This window comes from Pleurodeles waltl, chromosome 8 (assembly GCF_031143425.1).
Source record: "Pleurodeles waltl isolate 20211129_DDA chromosome 8, aPleWal1.hap1.20221129, whole genome shotgun sequence".
NCBI classification, from domain to species: Eukaryota; Metazoa; Chordata; class Amphibia; order Caudata; family Salamandridae; genus Pleurodeles; species Pleurodeles waltl.
Window position 1 is genome coordinate 1,516,130,434 of NC_090447.1, and position 24,739 is coordinate 1,516,155,172.

At 42.4% G+C, this 24,739-nt stretch overlaps 6 non-coding genes across 6 annotated transcripts; all 6 read right to left on the reverse strand.

Annotated features, from left to right (window-relative positions):
- Positions 1-594: 594 nt before the first annotated feature.
- On the reverse strand, positions 595-667 carry TRNAF-GAA (transfer RNA phenylalanine (anticodon GAA)). Its single transcript has one exon. It is a non-coding gene; the product is annotated as a tRNA-Phe (tRNA).
- Positions 668-1,161: 494 nt separating this feature from the next.
- TRNAF-GAA (transfer RNA phenylalanine (anticodon GAA)) lies at positions 1,162-1,234 on the reverse strand. The gene has a single exon. It is a non-coding gene; the product is annotated as a tRNA-Phe (tRNA).
- Positions 1,235-3,429: 2,195 nt separating this feature from the next.
- On the reverse strand, positions 3,430-3,502 carry TRNAF-GAA (transfer RNA phenylalanine (anticodon GAA)). The gene has a single exon. It is a non-coding gene; the product is annotated as a tRNA-Phe (tRNA).
- Positions 3,503-5,175: 1,673 nt separating this feature from the next.
- Positions 5,176-5,248, reverse strand: TRNAL-GAG (transfer RNA leucine (anticodon GAG)). The gene has a single exon. It is a non-coding gene; the product is annotated as a tRNA-Leu (tRNA).
- Positions 5,249-5,742: 494 nt separating this feature from the next.
- On the reverse strand, positions 5,743-5,815 carry TRNAF-GAA (transfer RNA phenylalanine (anticodon GAA)). The gene has a single exon. It is a non-coding gene; the product is annotated as a tRNA-Phe (tRNA).
- Positions 5,816-6,905: 1,090 nt separating this feature from the next.
- Positions 6,906-6,978, reverse strand: TRNAF-GAA (transfer RNA phenylalanine (anticodon GAA)). The gene has a single exon. It is a non-coding gene; the product is annotated as a tRNA-Phe (tRNA).
- Positions 6,979-24,739: the final 17,761 nt, after the last annotated feature.

Genomic DNA, 24,739 nt, shown 5'->3' on the forward strand with positions numbered 1-24,739 from the left:
ACTTCTGAGTCTTTGGCGAAACCCGGGATTGAACCAGGGACCTTTAGATCTTCAGTCTAACGCTCTCCCAACTGAGCTATTTCGGCCAGTTGTCAGAGAATACCTTCCTGATGATTCTTAATCATTGTAGGCAACAAGTGGGCACCCGATCAATCACTAGGAGGGTACATCTATGTGTTAAAGTATGCGGTATCCTTCTGCAGCTAACTGGGCACAATTAGTCAATTTCTTTTTTATTGCGCAAGCTAGGTATTTCTTTTTTTCTAAACGCTAAATAGGCTAGCAATCTAATACACAGAAATGTGTGGCATGAGGAAGCAAGCTATATCATCTGACACTTTGGTCCAAGGTTAGATGGAAAATGATGCAGGCTACAGTTTACCCTAAAATCAAGATAGAAACGGCAAATAATGGAAGTCAAAGCTGAAGGCAAGAGAGGTGGAATCCATTTTCAAAGGAAGATAGAAAACACGTACTGTCTTGTACTGATGGTATGTCAATTAGGTTGATGAAAGGTTTTATCAATTAAATAAAACGTCACCAGAAGTTGAATCCAAGAAAGAAACACGCCTAACAAGCTGTCTTCTGAGTCTTTGCCGAAACCCGGGATTGAACCAGGGACCTTTAGATCTTCAGTCTAACGCTCTCCCAACTGAGCTATTTCGGCCACTTATTGCGCAGGTCCCTCCGTATTTTTCTTAATCATTGTAGACAAGACATACACCCCGAAATCATTCACTTTGAGGGTACAGCTATGTCTTAAACTTCCGGTATCCTTCTGCAGCTAACTGGGTGCAATTACTCATTTACTTTTTTGGTGCGCAACCTAGGTACTTCTTTTATTCCAAACTCTGAATAGGCACACAAATGTGTGGGATGAGTAAGCAAGCTATATCATCTGACAGCTTGGTTCATGGGAAAATGGAAGATGATGCAGCCTAAGCTTTACATTAAAATCAAGATAGAAACTGGAAATAATGGAAGTCAAAGCTGAAGGCAAGAGAGGTGGAAGCCATTTTGAAAGGAAGATAGAACGCAAGTGCTGTGCTCTACTGATGGTATGTTGATCAGGTTATTAAAAGGTTTCATCTATGAACTAAAATGTCTACTGAAGCTGACTCCAAGAGAGAACTACACCTAATTAGCTAGGTGCTCAGTCCTTGCCAAAACCCGGGATTGAACCAGGGACCTTTAGATCTTCAATCTAACGCTCTCCCAACTGAGCTATTTCGGCCACTTATTTCACAGGTCCCTCCGTATTCTTCTTAATCATTGTAGACAAGACATACACCTCGAAATCATTCACTTTGAGGGTACAGCTATGTCTTAAACTTCCGGTATCCTTCTGCAGCTAACTGGGTGCAATTACTCATTTACTTTTTTGGTGCGCAACCTAGGTACTTCTTTTATTCCAAACTCTGAATAGGCACACAAATGTGTGGGATGAGTAAGCAAGCTATATCATCTGACAGCTTGGTTCATGGGAAAATGTAAGATGATGCAGCCTAAGGTTTACATTAAAATCAAGATAGAAACTGGAAATAATGGAAGTCAAAGCTGAAGGCAAGAGAGGTGGAATCCATTTTGAAAGGAAGATAGAAAACAAGTACTGTCTTGTACTGATGGTATGTCAATTAGGTTGATGAAAGGTTTTATTAATTAAATAAAACGTCCCCGGAAGCTGAATCCAAGAAAGAAACACGCCTAACAAGCTGTCTTCTGAGTCTTTGCCGAAACCCGGGATTGAACCAGGGACCTTTAGATCTTCAGTCTAACGCTCTCCCAACTGAGCTATTTCAGCCAGTCATTTCACAGCTCCCTCCGTTTTCTTCTTAATCATTGTAGACAAGACATACACCTCCAAATCATTCACTTTGATGGTACAGCTATGTCTTAAACTTCCGGTATCCTTCTGCAGCTAACTGGGTGCATTTACTCATTTACTTTTTTGGTGCGCAACCTAGGTACTTCTTTTATTCCAAACTCTGAATAGGCACACAAATGTGTGGGATGAGTAAGCAAGCTATATCATCTGACAGCTTGGTTCATGGGAAAATAGATGATGTAGCCTAAGCTTTACATTAAAATCAAGATAGAAACTGGAAATAATGGAAGTCAAAGCTGAAGGCAAGAGAGGTGGAAGCCATTTTGAAAGGAAGATAGAACGCAAGTGCTGTGCTCTACTGATGGTATGTCGATCAGGTTATTGAAAGGTTTCATCTATGAACTAAAATGTCTACTGAAGCTGACTCCAAGAGAGAACTACACCTAATTAGCTAGGTGCTCAGTCCTTGCCGAATCCCGGGATTGAACCAGGGACCTTTAGATCTTCAGTCTAACGCTCTCCAACTGAGCTATTTCGGCCAGTTGTCAGAGAATACCTTCATGATGATTCTTAATCATTGTAGGCAACAAGTGGGCATCTGATCAATCACTAGGAGGGTGTTAAAGGATGCTGTATCCTTCTGCAGCTAACTGGGCACAATTAGTCAATTTATTTTTTATTGCGCAAGCTAGGTATTTCTTTTTTTCTAAACGCTATATAGGCTAGCAATCTAATACACAGAAATGTGTGGCATGAGGAAGCAAGCTATATCATCTGACACTTTGTTCCAAGGTTAGATGGAAAATGATGCAGGCTACAGTTTACCCTAAAATCGAGATAGAAACGGGAAATAATGGAAGTCAAAGCTGAAGGCAAGAGAGGTGGAATCCATTTTCAAAGGAAGATAGAAAACACGTACTGTCTTGTACTGATGGTATGTCAATTAGGTTGATGAAAGGTTTTATCAATTAAATAAAACGTCACCAGAAGCTGAATCCAAGAAAGAAACACACCTAACAAGCTGCCTTCTGAGTCTTTGCCGAAACCCGGGATTGAACCAGGGACCTTTAGATCTTCAGTCTAACACTCTCCCAACTGAGCTATTTCAGCCAGTCATTTCACAGCTCCCTCCGTTTTCTTCTTAATCATTGTAGACAAGACATACACCTCCAAATCATTCACTTTGATGGTACAGCTATGTCTTAAACTTCCGGTATCCTTCTGCAGCTAACTGGGTGCATTTACTCATTTACTTTTTTGGTGCGCAACCTAGGTACTTCTTTTATTCCAAACTCTGAAAAGGCACACAAATGTGTGGGATGAGTAAGCAAGCTATATCATCTGACAGCTTGGTTCATGGGAAAATAGAAGATGATGCAGCCTAAGCTTTACATTAAAATCAAGATAGAAACTGGAAATAATGGAAGTCAAAGCTGAAGGCAAGAGAGGTGGAAGCCATTTTGAAAGGAAGATAGAACGCAAGTGCTGTGCTCTACTGATGGTATGTCGATCAGGTTATTGAAAGGTTTCATCTATGAACTAAAATGTCTACTGAAGCTGACTCCAAGAGAGAACTACACCCAATTAGCTAGGTGCTCAGTCCTTGCCGAAACCCGGGATTGAACCAGGGACCTTTAGATCTTCAGTCTAACGCTCTCCCAACTGAGCTATTTCGGCCAGTTGTCAAAGAATACCTTCCGGATGATTCTTAATCATTGTAGGCAACAAGTGGGCATCTGATCAATCACTAGGAGGGTACATCTATGTGTTAAAGTATGCTGTATCCTTCTGCAGCTAACTGGGCACAATTAGTCAATTTATTTTTTATTGCGCAAGCTAGGTATTTCTTTTTTTCTAAACGCTAAATAGGCTTGCAATCTAATACACAGAAATGTGTGGCATGAGGAAGCAAGCTATATCATCTGACACTTTGGTCCAAGGTTAGATGGAAAATGATGCAGGCTACAGTTTACCCTAAAATCGAGATAGAAACGGGAAATAATGGAAGTCAAAGCTGAAGGCAAGAGAGGTGGAATCCATTTTCAAAGGAAGATAGAAAACACGTACTGTCTTGTACTGATGGTATGTCAATTAGGTTGATGAAAGGTTTTATTAATTAAATAAAACGTCACCGGAAGCTGACTCCAAAAAAGAAACTTGCCTGACGAACTAGCTGCTCAGTCTTTGACCAAACCAAGGATTTAACCAGGGACCCTTAGATCTAAAGTTTGACGTCCTCGCAACTGAGCTCTTTCAGCCCGTTTTTTCACAGTGCCTTCCTTATTATTATTAATCATTGTAGACAAGAAATATAAGTCGCAATCATTCACTGTGAGGGTACAGCTATGTGTTACACTTTGCTGTATCCTTCTGTAGCTAACTGGGGGCAATTACTCCTTTACTTTTTTGCTACGCGAGCTAGGTACTTCTTTTTTTCTAAACTCTGAATAGGCTACCACTCTCATAAACAGAAATGTGTGGCATGACTAAGCAAGCTATATCATCTGACAGTTTGGCTCATGGGAAAATGGAAGATGACGCCGCCTACGGTTTACATCAAAATCAAGATAGAAACGGGAAATAATGGAAGTCAAAGCTGAAGGCAAGAGAGGTGGAAGCCATTTTGAAAGGAAGATAGAAAATAAGTGCTCTTTTGTACCGATGGCATGTCGATCAGGTTGATGCAAGTTTTTATCAATGAAATAAAATGTCCCTTGAGAGTGACTCCAAGAAAGAAACATGCCTAACAAGCTGAGTGCTTGGTCTTTGGCACAACCCAGGATTGAACCAAGGACCTTTTTTATCTTTAGTCTAACATTATCCTAACTGAGATATTTTAGCCAGGTGTCATGAAAAGCTTTCCGTATCATTTTTAATCATTGTAGACAAGACACAGAAGTCTAAATCATTCACTGTGAGGGTACAGCTATGTCTTAAACTTTGTTGTATCCTTCTCCAGTTAACTGGGTGTAATTAGGGAATTTGTTTTTTATTCTGCAAGCTAGGTATTTCTTTTTTTCTAAACTCTAAATAGGCTAGCAATCTAATGCACAGAAATGTGTGGCATGAGTAAGCAAGCTATTTCATCCGACACTTTGGTTCAAGGGAAGATGGAGACTGATGCAGACTGCGGGTTACCTAAAAATCAAGACAGAAACAGTAAATAATGGAAGTCAAAGCTGAAGGCAAGAGAGGTGGAATCCATTTTGAAAGGAAGATAGAAAACAAGTACTGTCTTGTACTGATGGTATGTCAATTAGGTCGATGAAAGATTTTATCAATTAAATAAAACGTCACCAGAAGCTGAATCCAAGAAAGAAACACACCTAACAAGCTGTCTTCTGAGTCTTTGCCGAAACCCGGGATTGAACCAGGGACCTTTAGATCCTCAGTCTAACGCTCTCCCAACTGAGCTATTTCTGCCAGTTATTTCACAGCTCCCTCCGTTTTCTTCTTAATCATGGTAGACAAGACATACACCTCCAAATCATTCACTTTGAGGGTACAGCTATGTCTTAAACTTCCGGTATCCTTCTGCAGCTAACTGGGTGCATTTACTCATTTACTTTTTTGGTGCGCAACCTAGGTACTTCTTTTATTCCAAACTCTGAATAGGCACACAAATGTGTGGGATGAGTAAGCAAGCTATATCATCTGACAGCTTGGTTCATGGGAAAATAGAAGATGATGCAGCCTAAGCTTTACATTAAAATCAAGATAGAAACTAAAAATAATGGAAGTCAAAGCTGAAGGCAAGAGAGGTGGAAGCCATTTTGAAAGGAAGATAGAACGCAAGTGCTGTGCTCTACTGATGGTATGTCGATCAGGTTATTGAAAGGTTTCATCTATGAACTAAAATGTCTACCGAAGCTGACTCCAAGAGAGAACTACACCTAATTAGCTAGGTGCTCAGTCCTTGCCGAAACCCGGGATTGAACCAGGGACCTTTAAATCTTCAGTCTAACGCTCTCCCAACTGAGCTATTTCGGCCAGTTGTCAGAGAATACCTTCCTGATGATTCTTAATCATTGTAGGCAACAAGTGGGCATGTGATCAATCACTAGGAGGGTACATCTATGTGTTAAAGTATGCTGTATCCTTCTGCAGCTAACTGGGCACAATTAGTCAATTTATTTTTTATTGCGCAAGCTAGGTATTTCTTTTTTTCTAAACGCTAAATAGGCTAGCAATCTAATACACAGAAATGTGTGGCATGAGGAAGCAAGCTATATCATCTGACACTTTGGTCCAAGGTTAGATGGAAAATGATGAAGGCTACAGTTTACCCTAAAATCGAGATAGAAACGGCAAATAATGGAAGTCAAAGCTGAAGGCAAGAGAGGTGGAAGCCATTTTGAAAGGAAGATAGAAAATAAGTGCTCTTTTGTACCGATGGCATGTCGATCAGGTTGATGCAAGTTTTTATCAATGAAATAAAATGTCCCTTGAGAGTGACTCCAAGAAAGAAACATGCCTAACAAGCTGAGTGCTTGGTCTTTGGCACAACCCAGGATTGAACCAAGGACCTTTTTTATCTTTAGTCTAACATTCTCCCAACTGAGATATTTAAACCAGGTGTCATGAAAAGCTTTCCGTATCATTTTTAATCATTGTAGACAAGACACAGAAGTCTAAATCATTCACTGTGAGGGTACAGCTATGTCTTAAACTTTGCTGTATCCTTCTCCAGTTAACTGGGTGTAATTAGGGAATTCGTTTTTTATTGTGCAAGCTAGGTATTTCTTTTTTTCTAAACTCTAAATAGGCTAGCAATCTAATGCACAGAAATGTGTGGCATGAGTAAGCAAGCTATTTCATCCGACACTTTGGTTCAAGGGAAGATGGAGACTGATGCAGACTGCGGGTTACCTAAAAATCAAGACAGAAACAGTAAATAATGGAAGTCAAAGCTGAAGGCAAGAGAGGTGGAATCCATTTTGAAAGGAAGATAGAAAACAAGTACTGTCTTGTACTGATGGTATGTCAATTAGGTTGATGAAAGGTTTTAACAATTAAATAAAACATCACCAGAAGCTGAATCCAAGAAAGAAACACACCTAACAAGCTGTCTTCTGAGTTTTGCCGAAACCCGGGATTGAACCAGGGACCTTTAGATCTTCAGTCTAACGCTCTCCCAACTGAGCTATTTCGGCCAGTTATTGCACAGGTCCCTCCGTATTCTTCTTAATCATTGTAGACAAGACATACACCTCGAAATCATTCACTTTGAGGGTACAGCTATGTCTTAAACTTCCGGTATCCTTCTGCAGCTAACTGGGTGCATTTACTCATTTACTTTTTTGGTGCACAACCTAGGTACTTCTTTTATTCCAAACTCTGAATAGGCACACAAATGTGTGGGATGAGTAAGCAAGCTATATCATCTGACAGCTTGGTTCATGGGAAAATGGAAGATGATGCAGCCTAAGCTTTACATTAAAATCAAGATACAAACTGGAAATAATGGAAGTCAAAGCTGAAGGCAAGAGAGGTGGAAGCCATTTTGAAAGGAAGACAGAACGCAAGTGCTGTGCTCTACTGATGGTATGTCGATCAGGTGATTGAAAGGTTTCATCTATGAACTAAAATGTCTACTGAAGCTGACTCCAAGTGAGAACTACACCTAATTAGCTAGGTGCTCAGTCCTTGCCGAAACCCGGGATCTTTAGACCTTCAGTCTAACGCTCTCCCAACTGAGCTATTTCGGCCAGTTGTCAGAGAATTCCTTCCTGATGATTCCTAATCATTGTAGGTGATAGAGCGTTCCGTATTAGTAATTTACCTATACTTTGGACGCTCTTTAGGCCGATGAATCTTTTGGCTAAGTGGGACCCTCTCCACCCTTAGTCAGTCAATTTAATCAAATCAATAATCAATAACGAACATAAGCAATCCCCTGATCAACATAACACTTAACAATTAATCCAGAATACATTTTCGGCGAACCCTGACCTTTCAGTCAGGAATAACCACACCAGTTTATTCAAAGTTAGTGAATTTATTTCCCTATATTAACAAAGCTAGCACAATATAGATGTGTCTCAACACCAAATGATAAACATATATGAACATTAATAGCTGTCCATAACGGCGAAACAAGTGCAATCTATGCAACATTTGAATAACAAGGCATTCGATAATAGCAATGCAAATCACTAGAACTGTAATCTGTAATGAGCTAATTGCATACATTTAGTCAGCATAGCAAGATCTCAAATTGCATCGTGCGACAAAAGGACTCCTCATCTAACCTCAAATTAGCATCGGCATGTGGGACTTCATGCAAAAACGATTTAGCAACATTAATTTAGAAAACTCCTAACTAGGGCTCTTATCAAAATCAGCAGTTGGTTACCTAAAAGAGACACAATGCAATCGTACAATTTCCTTTCATATTTACCAATCTCAATCAGCATTCAAGGAAGACTTCGTCTCACAGGTATCGTTTCTCGATCAGCATGGGACGGGGCAAAGGGGCAGGGTGGACGGGGCAGTTGCCTCACGGCGGCAAGATGAACTACTACTTCATGCAAAGGGACAAATTCAAGTTAAAGTCTCTAGGGTAAGAATCATTTAAGTCTCTTTCTCTCGATTAGAGAAAGCATCAAAGTCTCTCAAAATGGCGTCGCAGCAAAGTGGGCCATAATAGCTGCAATGTCCTGCAAAATGGCGGGTATCGGGCTGGTGATGGCTGCAATGGCTGCTTTCTTCTCGTGCACCTGGTTTAAATAGACAACAGTTCAAATCCAGTAGGGTCTTCCATTGGAGGGTTCATAGGTTAGCTTCAAATGGTCCAATCAAAAACAACAGTTCTCAAGCTTTTACTTAAGCATACATTATCCTTGGAGACGGGTACGCAAGTTGCAACATTTTATACCAATTAACTCATTTTCAGAGCTTCCATTGTCCACACCTGCAGATTGACCTTGGAGTAAAGAGAAAAATGCCGGGCTGGCACGAAACCTTAAGATAAGCATGTGAACGATCTCAGTGGAAAAGTACAGCTTCAAGCAAGAATACACGTTCTATAGCACATTGGAAAAATACGAGCATCTAAACCGTGAGACCAGGCCACTAGGCCAAAGCCTCCACTAAAGTAATGCTAAGCAAAAACATTTCAAACAAGCAAATCATAGCACACGTTTATGATTATGTCGGATTAGTGCAATTCTAATACACCACATTATATAAAGCACGCTTATAAATGTTGGCAAACTACTCTGAGGGCACATTTTGTCCCCGTACAATCTTTATTAGTTCGGTTAAAGTCACACATGATTATTTCACACTACGTTTATGCGCTAATAAATGTAAAACCTTCATTTCAGCGTGATCAATCCCTCCTCTGATGACTACTTGTCATCACACCACACCATGCCCACAAATTTTATTCCATTAAAATTCTGTCAGTTCTCTTTTCCTTTTAATTCCCCTAGTTTTCGCTTTGTATTCTTCTGCCATTCTTTTCATCATTTTCTCTTCCTTCCTTCTTCTAATTCTTTCCATTATCATTATTATTCCTCTTTTTATTCCCCAAATTCCAAAAATGCAAATTACTACTATTAATATTCCCTGTATTATTTTTAGCAATATTCCATTCCAAATTCCCCCAATCCAATTTCCCACTGAAGCAAGTCCTTTTCCAACCTTCTCCCACACTCCTGGTTCTTTCAGTTCCTTCAAATCTGCACTCTCTTTTGTTAGATTAGCAAGCATAGTTTTAATTTTCACACTGTTGTCGGGAATATACGTGCAACAGTGGCGCGCACCAAGCATTTTGCAAACGCCGCCATCCTTTGCTAAAAGAATGTCTAAGGCAAGCCTATTTTGAAGAGTCATAGCTCTTTCCGCTGCAAGTTCAGCATCTATCAGGATTATAGCACCTGAAAACTTTGTCAACATGTTATCCACTATAGTAGACAACTTTCTTATTTTGATGGAATTCAACACAACTCCCAATGAAGGAATCATGGCTCCAAATATATCTCCTACCACAGCAGCTGCGGTCTCTCTTTTCTGGATACGATGGGATCCAGATGTCTTTGGAATCATCGATAGGTCATCCAGTTGATAAACCTTTGGGAACACTATACCCAAATAACATCTTCCCCACCATCCCTTTGGAAGACGATGATAGGCATTATACCCACAAATGTAATATACACCTGGAATGACAGGGTCAAGTCCGTTCATCATGAATGTCCATTTGGCCTTAAAAATAAACGTATGTTTACACTCACTCGCTCCTACGAAAATGTTATCATAATAAGATTCACCTCGATATATACAAAATTTCCCTACATGCCAAGCATCTAAAGCTATTCTCCCTTGTGTCTTTATTGCGGCAAAATCATAATTATCTACTGAAGTCCTCTTATGTAGCTCTTTTTCTAATTTCGCATTCATTTGTGCCCTTCTATCATCTGTGCGATCTAAAAAGCTTATTTCTACTGCAGAGAGCGAGCAGGTAAGGTTTTCCCTATGAGCGTGAGCCGTTTCAAAAGGTTGCATTGGCTCGAAAAATTCCCTCATTATTTTAGCATCCCAATCTTTAGCAATCTGGCTTAGCTGCGCTATTATAGGAACGTATGCAAAGGTAACATCTTAATTCGAGTAAAAATACTGTAGGTTAGTCTGACCATAAAACCTAGACATTACTATACTACATGTAATCCCGTATGTAAGAGGCATGTGGTGATAAGTCACCCCTTCCTTTACTGATGTCGGTATCTGTGTACACACATAACAATCTTTCGCATCCATAGTCTCAACATATTCTGTTAGCAAGCGATAGAAAACATTATACGAAAGTTCTTTCTTATCATGCAAGTGTCTCTCATCTAATTCTAGTCTTTTCAATGCGGTTAGTTCAGTGACAGTAACAGGAGCAAAAGTAGAAGCATCAATTTTCTCATTCTCACCCTTACCATGCATTCCAAGCACAATTGCCATTATTATTAGTACACATGCAATTACCAAGCCTACACACACATATTTACAATATTTCTTTCTACTGTTTTGCGTCATGATCTGTATAGAATCAGAGAGCTAGAAGCACCTATAAAGAAACTATTTAGCAATTCAGTTACAAAGCTGAACGAGCGCAATGTTCACACAGTCTTCTTCAAGAGGCCAGTCACTTATCGGTTAGCAGCATTTGTCTCAATTCGGCAATTGTTTTTTTTTTTTTTTTTTTTTCAATTCGGCAATAACTCAATTCGGCAATAACTCAGTCTCTATCAGTTCAGCAAGTGTCTCATCCGGTTTAGCAATGTCTCAGCTGGTTGTATCACGTTAGATTGTAGCAAGCAATATCATTTATTACCCTTTCAATCGACAGAGTCCATAAAACTTTTCTTTTCTATTGGTATCTCTTCTTCTTCGTTCTCGAGGCTAAGAGATACAAATTCGTCAGTCCAATCGTCATTGACTGCATATGCCCATTCTGGACCGGAATATCTCCTATTCGGTATACTTTTCCTTTTCAATTTTGCTTCTCTTTTCGATTCTGCCTCACTGGTACTTTCCTCTTTGGCCAAGTCTTTTCCTTCACTTGAGGATGGTACCACGACAGTCACTTCCTTTCTTTTCTCTTTCACTTTTGGCCTTTCTCCGTCGTTCAAACTTTCTTTAGTCCTTTGTTTTATTGGCGATATACTTAGTCTCCTCTTTGCACCGTGTCCATTTGATGGACCTGCGATCTTTTCTGTGGAAGCTTGAACTGTTTCGTTCTGTTCTGCCTTGTCCCCTCCTTCTGGGGAATCAATCACGTTCTCCTTTTCTTTTTCTCTATCGTCTGCTTCTGGGAAAGCCCTCCTCTGATCCGGCTCTCCTTCTTTTTCACCTCTTTCAAGCCCTTCGTCACCGTTACTTTCTTCAGACTCTTTATCACTTTCAGCTGCTTCAGGCTCTTTGTCACCTTCAGCTGCTTCAGGCTCTTTGCTACCCTCAGCTGCTTCAGGTTCTTTGTCACCTTCAGCTGCTTCGTCGCTGTCTGAACTTTCTCCTTGGTCTCCCCCAAGCGAGTTGGTCTCTTCGTCCTCAGAGAATATCTCTCTCTCTTCCGTTTCTGCCTGTTCGCTTTCAGTTTGGTTTTGCTCTGTCTCAGCGCTCAGCACTGTTTTATCAGGCACTGGTAGTTTCAGCGCTTCAACTTCCTCATCTGTGGGACACAACACTTTCTTTGTGTGACTGGCGTGAATCCAGTTGGGAACCCCCGCACACTTCACAGCGGTAGTTGTCGTCAGAATCACTTGGAAAGGGCCTTTCCAACGGGGTTCCAGACACGACTTCCCCACGTGCTTCTTTATCACGACCCAGTCACCTGCTTTCAGTGTGTGTCCTGGACCTTGGATCGGTGGCAAGGTGGTTGCTTCCACCTGGTGAGAGAAAGAGCGAACCACGTCAGCCAGACCTTTGCAGTAGTCTAACACCATATCATCTGTAATATTCAAAAGCGCGTTTGCGGGAACTGCAGGAAGTCTCATAGCCCTGCCCATAAGAATTTCGTGCGGAGACAATCCAGTCTTTCTATCAGGGGTGTTTCTCATTGACATTAGCACCAAGGGCAATGCGTCAGGCCATTTCAAATTTGTCGATGCACATATTTTCGCCATTCTTGATTTCAGTGTACCATTCATTTGCTCCACCAGTCCTGAGGCTTCAGGGCGATAGCTACAATGTAGTTTTTGCTCAATGTTCAGCGCTTCGCAAAGTAACTTTATCACCTCGTTATTGAAGTGACTTCCCCTATCTGATTCTAAAGAGATCGGGAATCCGAAACGTGGTATTAATTCCCTCAACAATAGTTTTGCAACTGTAAGGCTGTCATTTCTACGTGTGGGGTATGCTTCAATCCAGTGACTAAAAATGCACACAATCACCAACACATACTTCAAACCTCCATGTACAGGCATCTCAATGAAGTCCATCTGCATTCTACTAAATGGGCCACTGGCTCTGCCAATGTGGCTCGCGTTCACAACTGTTCCCTTTCCTGGGTTCATCTGCTGACAAATGACACATCGATGGCAAACTGCTTCTGCAGCTTGACGGAATCTGGGGTTAAACCAATCAGTTTTGAACAATCTTATCATGGCATCTCTCCCTAGGTGAGCCTGTCCATGATAGAACCGCGCAAGCTGTGATAAGAGACTATTTGGCAAAAAAATGTTCCCTCATTTGAAACCCATAACTCATCTGGTCTTTTTATACATTGTGATTTAATCCAGGAATCTCTTTCGTCCTCCCTGACGTTATTCTGTAATGTTTTTAGTTCATCTATTGTATCTACGACTTTCAAGGCAAATGCTTCAGCTGGTTCGAGTTCTGGTTCACTAATCAAATTCCATTCATCTCTGAGTAATATACAATTCAAGGCACAAAATCTTGCGACTTGATCCGCATATGCATTTCCCAGAGAAACATAGTCCTGTCCTTTTGTAGGAGCACTACACTTTACCACTGCAACTTCGGCTGGCATTTGAATGGCGTGTAACAATTCCCTTATTCTTTCCCCGTTTTTCACTGGGGATCCTGAAGAAGTCAGGAAACCTCTCTGTGACCATAGTTGTCCAAAATCATGCACAATCCCAAACCCGTACTGACTATCGGTGTAAATGGTGACTTTCATCAATGCAGACAGTTGACATGCTCTTGTAAGGGCTACAAGTTCTGCTACTTGTGCAGAATAGACTCCTTGAAGCCATCCCGCTTCCAAGACCCCTGTTACAGTACATACAGCGTATCCTGCTTTCAAAATCCCCATCCCATCCCTTAGACATGAACCATCAACAAAAAGAATTTGGTCATTTTCATCAAGCTTAGTATCCTTAATGTCCGGTCGGGGTTTTGTGCAAAATTCAGTCACCTGAAGGCAGTCATGCTCGACGTCTTCAGCGTTCTCAATTTCAGCATTTTCTCCAGGGAGCAAGGTTGCTGGATTCAGCGTAGTGCACCTTTTCAGCTGCACATTCGGTGAGCCCAGAATTATCGTTTCATACCTTGTGAGTCTTGCTCCAGTCATGTGTTGCGTTCGGGAGCGGGTCAAAAGTATCTCAACTGAGTGAGGGACCATGACTGTTACTGGGTGTCCCATCACTATTCCTTCACTCTGAGTGAGGCTGATACCAACTGCTGCTACAGCGCGCAAACACCCTGGAAGTGCTGCTGCGACCGGATCCAAGGTAGCTGAAAAATACGCTACTGGTCTGTTTATGCCACCATGGGCTTGAGTCAAGACAGACAAAGAACATGCATCACGTTCATGACAAAACAATGTGAAAGGCTTTGTGTAATCAGGCATACCTAAAGCTGGAGCCCTGCACATGCATTCCTTTAATTCAATAAAAGCATCCATCTCATCTCCTTTCAGCTCAATTTGATCCAAGGCATCCTTCTGGGTCAGCTTCAGTAAAGGCTTTGCTAGAGTTGAGAAGTTGGGAATCCACTGACGACAGTAGCCCACCATTCCCAAAAACTTCCTCACCTCCCTCCTTGTCCTTGGTGGACTCATTTGAAGTACACTCGTTATTCTTTCCTTCATTATTCTCCGTGACCCTTTCTCTATCTGGTGACCCAAGTATTTCACTTTCTTCTGACAGAACTGTAATTTGGAAGGAGACACCTTGTGTCCATTCCTTCCCAAATGGTTCAACAGAGCAATGGTATCGGCTGTGCAGCCACTTTCTGTCTTTGATGCAATCAGTAAGTCATCAATGTACTGTACTAGGGTTGACTCGAATGGCAATTCTAATGCTTCCAAGTCTTTCTTTAGAATCTGATTGAATATTGACGGTGACTCAGAAAACACTTGAGGAATTCGACACCAACTGTACACTCTGTCTAAGAATTTGAAACAAAAGAGAAATTGGCTGTCCTCATGAAGAGGCACCGAGAAGAACGCTTGTGACAAATCGATGACTGAGAACCACTCAGCATCGCAAGGGACTTGAAACATTATCACAGCTGGATTCGGTACTACAGGGCAGCATTTGACTATGATGTCATTTATTTTCCTCAAGTCCTGCACGAGTCGGACCTTTCCACTCGGCTTTATTAGTCCCATGATTGGTGAATTACATGGACTGCTTAACACTTCTTTCAGTACTCCCTGTTTTACAAATTCGTCAATGAGTTGGGCAACTTTCATGAGGGTGTCTTGTGTCATGTGGTATTGTGGGGTCTGGGGAAAGGTTGCATTGGGCTTTACAGTCACTTTCACTGGTTCCACTCCTTTCATCAATCCCACCTCTTTCCCTGTCATATCCCACACTTCCTTTCCGACTGTTTCCCGTAATTCAGCTGGAATATCTTCTTCAGTTATCATCGGGAAGAGACAAATCAGAGGATACTCTTCATCAACAGTTTCCATCTCATCCCCCTCTACACCGTCCTCTTCTTCCCCATCACTGCTCGTCTGAATTTTGATTCCCTCGTTCGAACACATAATCGAACAACCCAATTTGCACAATAGGTCTCTCCCTAACAGTGCTATCGGGCTTGAGTCACATACCACAAATTTGTGTAACCCTTGATAGTTACCAATGCTGACTGGTACTGGATCTGTGATTGGGTTTGTCAGGTGCCTGTTTGCTACTCCCACCACTTGAACTGTTCTCCCTGAGAGTGGCAAATTTGGTACTTCAATGCTCTTAACAGTTGAACGTGTGGCTCCTGTGTCAACCAAGAATGAGACACGATGACCCATTACTCTTCCCTCCACGTACGGACCCTTTTGATCAACTTCCAAGAATGCTGCAAGCACACAATCTCCTTCCTCTCCTGAACTTTCACTCTCCCATACATTGTTTATTCCACTCTCACTGTGTAATGGGAACTGTTGTACGGTGCCATTTGTATTCATTACCTGACCCGAGACCTGTGGAGGAACCATCACTTGCTGCTGACTCATTGGTGCCAAGGGTATTTGCATTTGCTGATTAGGTACCATGGGTAACTGCTGTTGCATTGGCTGCATTTGCGTCATCTGCATACGGGGCATCTGCATCTGCTGCGGCTGCATGGGCTGTAACCCCTGCAGCTGATTTATGGTCTGAAAATTTGGGTTTGGACCTCTCATCTTCGGTCCCCTCATTGTCTGAAATGCATTGACATCATTATTTTGCTGACCAACACCTGCACCTTCCTGCACCACCATCGGGCACTCGCGTTTCCAATGTCCGACAATTCCGCACACGTGACACGGCATCACCTTCTTCATTGCCTGCACACCATTCACAACAGTGTTCAAATCCGGACCATTATTCACAAAACCTCCTCTGCCTCTGCCTCTCGCCTGTGGCTGAAACGCCATGTTTCCCTGCAACTGCGGCTGCAGTTGCGGTACCTGTTGTTGGAACCCTTGCAACCCTTGCAGACCTTGCAAACCTGTCTGAGCTGCCTTAAGCTGCATCATCATCACTTTCTCTTTCAACCTTTTCTGTTTCACTTCAATTTCGTCGCTACAGTATTTCGCATAATTCAACACCTCATCAATAGGTTTCGACTGCCAACAAATCAAATGCGACTTTATCATCTGACTTATCTCTGGTCTCAGCCCTTCCACAAATCTAAACACAAAATGAAGCATGTCCTTCGCCTCTATTGTTTCCGTGCCACTGTAGTTCTTGAACGCCTTCAACAACCTCTCATAGTAACTATGAATCGACTCTTTAGCCTCTTGGGCAGTTCGATCGATCTTCTGCCAATCCACATTTTTCGCGGCAACCTTCGTCTTCAAATGCTCAATCACCTTATAGTACAAGCTCATCACCATAGGTGATGGTGCACCCGTATCCCTGTCTCTCTCCGGTTCACTTGTCGGCCAACCTACAGCTCTTTTGCAATCCTCCCACAAGTCTGCTGGAACCACAATCTCAAAGAGAGTGTTCAGGTCTTCCCAGAGACATTTTGCAAGCTTCACAAACCTGTCAGTCTGTTGATACCATTCAATCGGTTTCTCTCTCAGTTTGGGAAAATCATCCGTAAAAGCCTGAATGTCGCTTCTATGCCATGGTACATGTATTAGTTTTCCCCCTGCTGTCTCCCTCATTGGTAACATGGTTACTGCATCACTACTCTGTGGTCTTTTCTCGTTTAGCTCTGGGACACTGTCTTTCCTCTTTTCCTTTCTCTTTACCCATCTGCTTTCCCATTTGTCTAAGCACCTCCATACTTGTGCACTCTGCAACAATTCTCTAAGGTGCGCCTTCATGCCTGCTGACCTCATGTGTTCAAAATCTGTGGTCCCGAAATCCAACCTGTAGCTTCTGCTCAAGTGTTTTGTCTTGTCTATGTCAACCCCGTTTTTGTCAGCTATTTCCTGCAAGCTTTTATGTACCTTGTTCACTTCTCTCGTAATCCTGGGACATAGATACCTCAGCTCTTCTTCCGAGTAGGATTCTAACCTATTCACACCCATAGTCCCTTCCACCAATTCTTGTGCTTCCATGTTCAACCTGACCCTATTCAGATAATCTTCTTCCTTCCCACTGGCTGAGCTTTGTGTGGAATTCAGACTGTTGAACCACTGTGACAGCTGTTGCACATTCAACCCCATCAGTGTGGCATTCACATCGACTGCCATTGATGGTTGCGGCAACTTTTCAGTGTTCGATGTTAGAGGTATTATCAGTGGGGGGCTCGACCTCACCAGCGTTGACTGAGCACATACGGGACTAAACTCCATCAAGGACCCAGATCCGGTTGGCTGAGCCGCTATCGGAGTTATCCCTGGAGTGTTTTCTATGCACCTCCTTTCTGTCCCACTCTGCAGCATTGATCCATGACCGCTCATTCCTAAGTTAGGCTGACTGTACAAAGGTACCGGTGGGCCTACAGTAATGGGTAGTGATATCACGTCTGGGTTCTGTCCATTTCCCATGTTCTGGGACATGTTCATTCCCACACTATGGGTCATCATTGCCGGCATGCCCATCTGACTCCCCGTCATCTGAGCATGTGCGTTTCCCCCCTGCATCTGCTTTTGAGGCATCAAAAACTGGGTTGATTCAGCTTGTGCCAGTGTTGGGTTGTGACCATTCTGTCCTCCCATTACGGTTGGATCTAGAATCATTCCCGTACTGTTGTCACTGCTGTAGTACCTTGGGACCTGCGGCTGATCATTTTCTGCTGGTTTCAACATGGGCACATCTGGATATATTCTCCTAACCTGCGGTATCTGCGGGGTGAACAGTAAACTCGGGTCCTTAGATCCCGGTGATGCTCCTGAACTCTGAGTTTCACTGTTCTGTACCGGTGCCGGAGGGGCAGAACTGGTACTTGGACCTTGTCCACTCTCTGCATAAGGTGGTGGACGGTCGTTCAACAATTGCATGATTAACTCCTCATCCTCTAACTCCTCCTCTCTTCTCAACTTTTCCTCGTCCTCTCTATCCTTGGAACACCTCCTGTTTGTCTTACAGGTAGCTTTCTTACCTGTCTCCTCTTCTTCCTTAGTAATTGTGGGAAACAATTTTATCCCCTGCAATACATCTGACCTCCACACCTTCTGTGCATTGTCCCACCTAGCGTCCGCTAGTGTCTTTTCTACCTTCCTTATCCTAGTCTCGAACTTGTTTTGCTGTTGCTGTCTAGCCATTAGTTCCCAAATCGCTAGAGCCTCAAACTGTGCTGGCCTTGGGGGTACCTTCATGTCATACATCGCGAATCTCAAATTCTCTAGTATCCTTATATTAAACGTCCCATGGATCGGGAACGCTACGCTCCCATGTTTCTCTGTCACCTTGTGCCATTGCTTTAGCCAAAGACACGGAGCTACCCCCTTTTCCTCCATTACAATGTAAGCTGGTGTGCCTTCGGGCGGCGTTTCCTCTCCTACGCTCGCTTTAATGTATGTCTCCCCCTTCATCGCACTCCTTAATGCTTTAAAAAATTTCATTTTCTCGTCTTTTATTTCACAAAGTTTGTAATCAATAGGTGACTTTAATTCCCGGAATACTCTTCGCTTGCCTTTCCCCTTCCAATCGAGCCCCACGGACTGCGTCCAATCCGTGCGCGACCCTTCTCTACAACCAACCTATCCCAGCGCGGCTCCTAGTGACGTCACACTCACACACACTGCGGCTGACAAAGCCTCGCGGCTAGTCCTCCTTCACTCAGCTCCTCTCGTAACAACTTCTTGCATGTATCGCGAGCTACCAAAAAATATAAAACAGATCTGTCGGTTTACTATAGGAAGGGTAACACAATCGCTTCAGGACCTTAGGGATTTTTCACTAGCCTCGGCAGTTATTCCATCTTTCTCGGTCCCCACGTTCGCAAGCAAATCTGACCCGCAGACTCTGCTCTCAACTTGTCAGTGATCCATTCTAGTGCACTTAGAATTTGTCAAAGCCCGAAGTCGAAGTTTCTTTCACTCCCTTAACACACGTACCGACTTGTTGACCACGCCCGATCAACCTACTAAACCGACCAGACCACAACATAAAACAACATACTCCGGAGTCTCTTGACCTCGCAGGGCCCGTCTCAACAACAACAACCACGTGGACCTTTTTATGCACGAAGCGCCACATGCACATGAAGTTCGACGACTTCCCTACTCTCACACTCGGAGTCGCACCTCCGCTATTTCTATGAAGTTCAACGACTTCCCTACTTCTACACTCGGAGTCGCACCTCCGCTATTCTCTAAAATCCTCACAACCTTTTCACACAATCTGCGGCAATAAGCTGTGCAAGCGCAAAATCCTAACTTCTCTCATACCGTCACTAGTACCACCCACGCCGATTCCACACCTCCATTCTCTTCATTCGCAAGCTCTGAGATCCCGGGAAAGTCGCGGTGGACTTAGCCCATCATCATTCTCTCAATCTGTTTCATCCAAGAAAAATCTAATCCAACTTTTCGAGTGGGGTCTCAAAAGGCGTAACCGTTAATTCAACACCATGTACTTTAAGAGTACAGGGTCCCAAAAGGCGTAACCGTTAATTCAACACCATGTACTTTAAGAGTACAGGGTCCCAAAAGGCGTAACCGTCCTCTGCTACCATCTACTGATAGAGCGTTCCGTATTAGTAATTTACCTATACTTTGGACGCTCTTTAGGCCGATGAATCTTTTGGCTAAGTGGGACCCTCTCCACCCTTAGTCAGTCAATTTAATCAAATCAAATTCAATAACGAACATAAGCAATCCCCTGATCAACATAACACTTAACAATTAATCCAGAATACATTTTCGGCGAACCCTGACCTTTCAGTCAGGAATAACCACACCAGTTTATTCAAAGTTAGTGAATTTATTTCCCTATATTAACAAAGCTAGCACAATATAGATGTGTCTCAACACCAAATGATAAACATATATGAACATTAATAGCTGTCCATAACGGCGAAACAAGTGCAATCTATGCAACATTTGAATAACAAGGCATTCGATAATAGCAATGCAAATCACTAGACTCTATAATCTGTAATGAGCTAATTGTATACATTTAGTCAGCATAGCAAGATCTCAAATTGCATCGTGCGACAAAAGGACTCCTCATCTAACCTCAAATTAGCATCGGCATGTGGGACTTCATGCAAAAACGATTTAGCAACATTAATTTAGAAAACTCCTAACTAGGGCTCTTATCAAAATCAGCAGTTGGTTACCTAAAAGAGACACAATGCAATCGTACAATTTCCTTTCATATTTACCAATCTCAATCAGCATTCAAGGAAGTCTTCGTCTCACAGGTATCGTTTCTCGATCAGCATGGGACGGGGCAAAGGGGCAGGGTGGACGGGGCAGTTGCCTCACGGCGGCAAGATGAACTACTACTTCATGCAAAGGGACAAATTCAAGTTAAAGTCTCTAGGGTAAGAATCATTTAAGTCTCTTTCTCTCGATTAGAGAAAGCATCAAAGTCTCTCAAAATGGCGTCGCAGCAAAGTGGGCCATAATAGCTGCAATGTCCTGCAAAATGGCGGGTATCGGGCTGGTGATGGCTGCAATGGCTGCTTTCTTCTCGTGCACCTGGTTTAAATAGACAACAGTTCAAATCCAGTAGGGTCTTCCATTGGAGGGTTCATAAGTTAGCTTCAAATGGTCCAATCAAAAACAACAGTTCTCAAGCTTTTACTTAAGCATACATTATCCTTGGAGACGGGTACGCAAGTTGCAACATTTTATACCAATTAACTCATTTTCAGAGCTTCCATTGTCCGCACCTGCAGATTGACCTTGGAGTAAAGAGAAAAATGCCGGGCTGGCACGAAACCTTAAGATAAGCATGTGAACGATCTCAGTGGAAAAGTACAGCTTCAAGCAAGAATACACGTTTTATAGCACATTGGAAAAATACGAGCATCTAAACCGTGAGACCAGGCCACTAGGCCAAAGCCTCCACTAAAGTAATGCTAAGCAAAAACAATTCAAACAAGCAAATCATAGCACACGTTTATGATTATGTCGGATTAGTGCAATTCTAATACACCACGTTATATAAAGCACGCTTATAAATGTTGGCAAACTACTCTGAGGGCACATTTTGTCCCCGTACAATCTTTATTAGTTCGGTTAAAGTCACACATGATTATTTCACACTACGTTTATGCGCTAATAAATGTAAAACCTTCATTTCAGCGTGATCAATCCCTCCTCTGATGACTACTTGTCATCACACCACACCATGCCCACAAATTTTATTCCATTAAAATTCTGTCAGTTCTCTTTTCCTTTTAATTCCCCTAGTTTTCGCTTTGTATTCTTCTGCCATTCTTTTCATCATTTTCTCTTCCTTCCTTCTTCTAATTCTTTCCATTATCATTATTATTCCTCTTTTTATTCCCCAAATTCCAAAAATGCAAATTACTACTATTAATATTCCCTGTATTATTTTTAGCAATATTCCATTCCAAATTCCCCCAATCCAATTTCCCACTGAAGCAAGTCCTTTTCCAACCTTCTCCCACACTCCTGGTTCTTTCAGTTCCTTCAAATCTGCACTCTCTTTTGTTAGATTAGCAAGCATAGTTTTAATTTTCACACTGTTGTCGGGAATATACGTGCAACAGTGGCGCGCACCAAGCATTTTGCAAACGCCGCCATCCTTTGCTAAAAGAATGTCTAAGGCAAGCCTATTTTGAAGAGTCATAGCTCTTTCCGCTGCAAGTTCAGCATCTATCAGGATTATAGCACCTGAAAACTTTGTCAACATGTTATCCACTATAGTAGACAACTTTCTTATTTTGATGGAATTCAACACAACTCCCAATGAAGGAATCATGGCTCCAAATATATCTCCTACCACAGCAGCTGCGGTCTCTCTTTTCTGGATACGATGGGATCCAGATGTCTTTGGAATCATCGATAGGTCATCCAGTTGATAAACCTTTGGGAACACTATACCCAAATAACATCTTCCCCACCATCCCTTTGGAAGACGATGATAGGCATTATACCCACAAATGTAATATACACCTGGAATGACAGGGTCAAGTCCGTTCATCATGAATGTCCATTTGGCCTTAAAGATAAACGTATGTTTACACTCACTCGCTCCTACGAAAATGTTATCATAATAAGATTCACCTCGATATATACAAAATTTCCCTACATGCCAAGCATCTAAAGCTATTCTCCCTTGTGTCTTTATTGCGGCAAAATCATAATTATCTACTGAAGTCCTCTTATGTAGCTCTTTTTCTAATTTCGCATTCATTTGTGCCCTTCTATCATCTGTGCGATCTAAAAAGCTTATTTCTACTGCAGAGAGCGAGCAGGTAAGGTTTTCCCTATGAGCGTGAGCCGTTTCAAAAGGTTGCATTGGCTCGAAAAATTCCCTCATTATTTTAGCATCCCAATCTTTAGCAATCTGGCTTAGCTGCGCTATTATAGGAACGTATGCAAAGGTAACATCTTAATTCGAGTAAAAATACTGTAGGTTAGTCTGACCATAAAACCTAGACATTACTATACTACATGTAATCCCGTATGTAAGAGGCATGTGGTGATAAGTCACCCCTTCCTTTACTGATGTCGGTATCTGTGTACACACATAACAATCTTTCGCATCCATAGTCTCAACATATTCTGTTAGCAAGCGATAGAAAACATTATACGAAAGTTCTTTCTTATCATGCAAGTGTCTCTCATCTAATTCTAGTCTTTTCAATGCGGTTAGTTCAGTGACAGTAACAGGAGCAAAAGTAGAAGCATCAATTTTCTCATTCTCACCCTTACCATGCATTCCAAGCACAATTGCCATTATTATTAGTACACATGCAATTACCAAGCCTACACACACATATTTACAATATTTCTTTCTACTGTTTTGCGTCATGATCTGTATAGAATCAGAGAGCTAGAAGCACCTATAAAGAAACTATTTAGCAATTCAGTTACAAAGCTGAACGAGCGCAATGTTCACACAGTCTTCTTCAAGAGGCCAGTCACTTATCGGTTAGCAGCATTTGTCTCAATTCGGCAATTTTTTTTTATTTTTTATTTTTTTCAATTCGGCAATAACTCAATTCGGCAATAACTCAGTCTCTATCAGTTCAGCAAGTGTCTCATCCGGTTTAGCAATGTCTCAGCTGGTTGTATCACGTTAGATTGTAGCAAGCAATATCATTTATTACCCTTTCAATCGACAGAGTCCATAAAACTTTTCTTTTCTATTGGTATCTCTTCTTCTTCGTTCTCGAGGCTAAGAGATACAAATTCGTCAGTCCAATCGTCATTGACTGCATATGCCCATTCTGGACCGGAATATCTCCTATTCGGTATACTTTTCCTTTTCAATTTTGCTTCTCTTTTCGATTCTGCCTCACTGGTACTTTCCTCTTTGGCCAAGTCTTTTCCTTCACTTGAGGATGGTACCACGACAGTCACTTCCTTTCTTTTCTCTTTCACTTTTGGCCTTTCTCCGTCGTTCAAACTTTCTTTAGTCCTTTGTTTTATTGGCGATATACTTAGTCTCCTCTTTGCACCGTGTCCATTTGATGGACCTGCGATCTTTTCTGTGGAAGCTTGAACTGTTTCGTTCTGTTCTGCCTTGTCCCCTCCTTCTGGGGAATCAATCACGTTCTCCTTTTCTTTTTCTCTATCGTCTGCTTCTGGGAAAGCCCTCCTCTGATCCGGCTCTCCTTCTTTTTCACCTCTTTCAAGCCCTTCGTCACCGTTACTTTCTTCAGACTCTTTATCACTTTCAGCTGCTTCAGGCTCTTTGTCACCTTCAGCTGCTTCAGGCTCTTTGCTACCCTCAGCTGCTTCAGGTTCTTTGTCACCTTCAGCTGCTTCGTCGCTGTCTGAACTTTCTCCTTGGTCTCCCCCAAGCGAGTTGGTCTCTTCGTCCTCAGAGAATATCTCTCTCTCTTCCGTTTCTGCCTGTTCGCTTTCAGTTTGGTTTTGCTCTGTCTCAGCGCTCAGCACTGTTTTATCAGGCACTGGTAGTTTCAGCGCTTCAACTTCCTCATCTGTGGGACACAACACTTTCTTTGTGTGACTGGCGTGAATCCAGTTGGGAACCCCCGCACACTTCACAGCGGTAGTTGTCGTCAGAATCACTTGGAAAGGGCCTTTCCAACGGGGTTCCAGACACGACTTCCCCACGTGCTTCTTTATCACGACCCAGTCACCTGCTTTCAGTGTGTGTCCTGGACCTTGGATCGGTGGCAAGGTGGTTGCTTCCACCTGGTGAGAGAAAGAGCGAACCACGTCAGCCAGACCTTTGCAGTAGTCTAACACCATATCATCTGTAATATTCAAAAGCGCGTTTGCGGGAACTGCAGGAAGTCTCATAGCCCTGCCCATAAGAATTTCGTGCGGAGACAATCCAGTCTTTCTATCAGGGGTGTTTCTCAATGACATTAGCACCAAGGGCAATGCGTCAGGCCATTTCAAATTTGTCGATGCACATATTTTCGCCATTCTTGATTTCAGTGTACCATTCATTTGCTCCA